This window comes from Schistocerca americana, chromosome 9, assembly GCF_021461395.2.
Source record: "Schistocerca americana isolate TAMUIC-IGC-003095 chromosome 9, iqSchAmer2.1, whole genome shotgun sequence".
Classification (NCBI taxonomy): Eukaryota; Metazoa; Arthropoda; class Insecta; order Orthoptera; family Acrididae; genus Schistocerca; species Schistocerca americana.
The window spans coordinates 49399187-49402246 of NC_060127.1; positions in this window are offsets into that span (position 1 = coordinate 49399187).

Below are 3060 nucleotides of genomic sequence, written 5' to 3' on the forward strand. Positions count from 1 at the left end.
TACTAAGGAAGCTGTCTCCCATGGAATTTACAACGGTGACTGGGCGAACTTATAATCTAACACCCAAACTGAGTGAACAAATTTCTCAAATGTTCAATGAGCGATGTACTAAAAATAAAGAACAATATAATGTAATTAATAGGCTTATTTTCAATAAAAAAGTAGATAATCATAGATATGATTAAATTATATACTGTAACTGATATATTTTATTCCATAAGCTTAGATATCTCAGATGTTAAAAAACATATTTTTGACTCATGTTTGTAATTTTTTTTCCATAACTTCCAATTGAATCTCAAAGTTGAAATTTATACTGAAGATTGATATCATAAAGGTATAGTAACTGAGAAATTTTCAGATTTTTATCTGGTGCCCCAACAAAGATATTGCAGGCCACAAAATGGAAAAATTACAAAATCCATTTTTTAAAATAGTGTATTTTTTTAAGTGTAAGCTGCTTACCATTGATACTTTATAAAAAGTAACTATACTCTACAGTGTAATAGCAGGCAAAATATTAAAACTGAGAAATTAATCTTTCTTTGGGAAACTACTGTTCAAAAATTGAGTTTTTTTAATTTGTGGCTGATAAATTTGAACTATTAAAAATATATTAAACAATACATTCAGCTAAGTGATAATGATGTTACTTTGTAGCCCAGAGTGTGTTGAACTAAATGCATTTTATCTGAAAGGCTTAGGACAATCCACTTCTGAATAATTGTAAAAAATGTAGATGCTTGCACATACGAAAAAATGCATGTGGCCTGGAACAAATATGGCCGCCATTTCAAAATAATAAACAATAAATTTTTTAAAAAATATTTTTGTGACTGCTAAACATTGGGGAATTCACCCAGCAAACATAAATTTTTTCTGAGATGATCAAGCAACCAATTATTTGGACCACTTGGTATGGATTGACCCTATACAAAAATTGCAGTGTCGTGTAATACCAGTTAAAGGAAGACAGGACTGTGCCTTTCTTATTCATATGATTTATTAGCTACTGAAATGGTATGAAAAAATATCATTGAAGTTACTGACTGCCATTAGGGCAGAGAGGTATAATCAAATTTACGACAGTGTAGTTTGGTATGTTTAACAAACATTGTGTCTTAGCGCAGGTGAGAGTTGTTTTAGGTGTGACAAAAGCCCTACGAGTAATTACAGATCATATTTGAATTAATGGTCGTGACAATAAAGAGCCATTTCCAACAGTACAGGATAAATATGAGTAAAAACAAGTGTAAAATGGTTTTGTTAAGTTTGCAGGAACTTTTATCACGCAAGGGGGGGGGGGGGGGGGGATAGTTCATTTCCAACCAATTATAGTTGTTAGGTAACAAAGTGAAATGAAAGAATACAGAAATTAATCCCAGAACAAATAATGGGAGGAAACCACCAGAAAAACTTGCAGATAATGGAAAGAAAAGCTGAGGTAATCAGTTAAGAAAGTGACATCACTAAAGGCAGTCACAGACACTGCATCCAATAAGTTGAAGTATAAATGTTCCATTGTTGTAATCAATCAGAGGACTGGTTTGATGTAACTATCGTATCCTGTGCAAGAATCATCATCTCTGCATAGCTACTGCAATCTGCAGACATTTGAACCTGCTTGTTTTGTATTCAAAACTTGGTGTCCCTCTATAACTTTTACCTGCTCTCCACAGTCACCTCTATTACAAAATTAACTTGTCTTGATGCCTCAAGATGTGCCGTGTCAACACATCACTTCTTTTATTCAAGTTGTACCATAAAACGCTTTCCTTCCTGACTACATTTTGTAGCTCATATTAAATTACCCAATCTACCTATCTAATCTTCAGCATTCTTCTGCAGCATCACATTTCAAAACCTTCTTTCTTATTGGTAATGTGTATTGTCAGTATCTCACTTCCGTGTTCAGCTAGCCTCCAGTCAAATACATTTTTATGAAAGACTTCCTAACACTTAAATTTATATCAGTGTTAATATATTGTCTTATTGAGGAAAGTTTTTCATGCTATCACCAGTCTGCATTTTGTATCCTCCCTACTTCTGTTGTCCTTAGGTATTTTGCTCCATGTATAGCAAAACTTGTTTACTACATCTAGCTTCTCATTTCTTATTCTAATTTCCACAACATCGCTTGATGTAAGTAGACAGCACGACATTATCCTTGTCTTACTTTTCTCTTCATCTTGTAATGTTTTCAAGATCTCCATTCCATTAAACAGATCTTCCAGGCTTTTGTAACTGGCAGACCTTGAAGTTTTTACTTATTCTCCCCGAACTTTAGCTCTGTTTCCAGATTTCTCCATTGTTTCCTTTGCGGGGAAAAGAAAAGAGACTGGAGGTACCAAAAAGTTCCAAATGATTTATAAAGTCCAAGAGAAATTTAGATACTAGGTTTTAAACTGCAAAATACGCTTAGGAGATAAAACTCATGGGATAGCGATAGGTGCATATACCAATAGTTGTTGTACCGTGTACATAAGGTATAAAAGGGCAGTGCATTGGTGGAGCTGTCATTGGTACTAAGATAACTCATGTGAAAATGTTTCTGACATAATTATGACTGTATAATGGGAATTAGCAACCTTGAATGATAGTTGGAGCTAGACTCATTGGACATTCCATTTCAGAAATCATTAGGAAATTCAATCAATAAGATCTACAGTGTCAAGAGTATGACAAGAGTATGACTACATTTCCGGCATTACCCCTCATCACAGGTAACACAGTGGCCAATGGCCTTTATTTAATGACCAAGATCAGTGGAATTTACGTAGAGTTCCCAGTGCTAACAGACAACCAACACTGTGTAAAATAACCTCAGGAATCAATGTAGGATATATAATGAACATACCTGTTATGACAGTGTGGTGAAATTTAGTGTTAACAGACTATGGCAGCGGATGATCAATGCAAGTGTCTTTGCTAAAGCAGCGCCTCTCCTGGGCTCGTGACTACATCAGTTGGACTCTTAGACAATTGGAAAACCAAGACTTGGTCAGATGAGTCCCAGTTTCAACTGATAAGAGCTGATGATAGGGTTCCTGTGTGGCACAG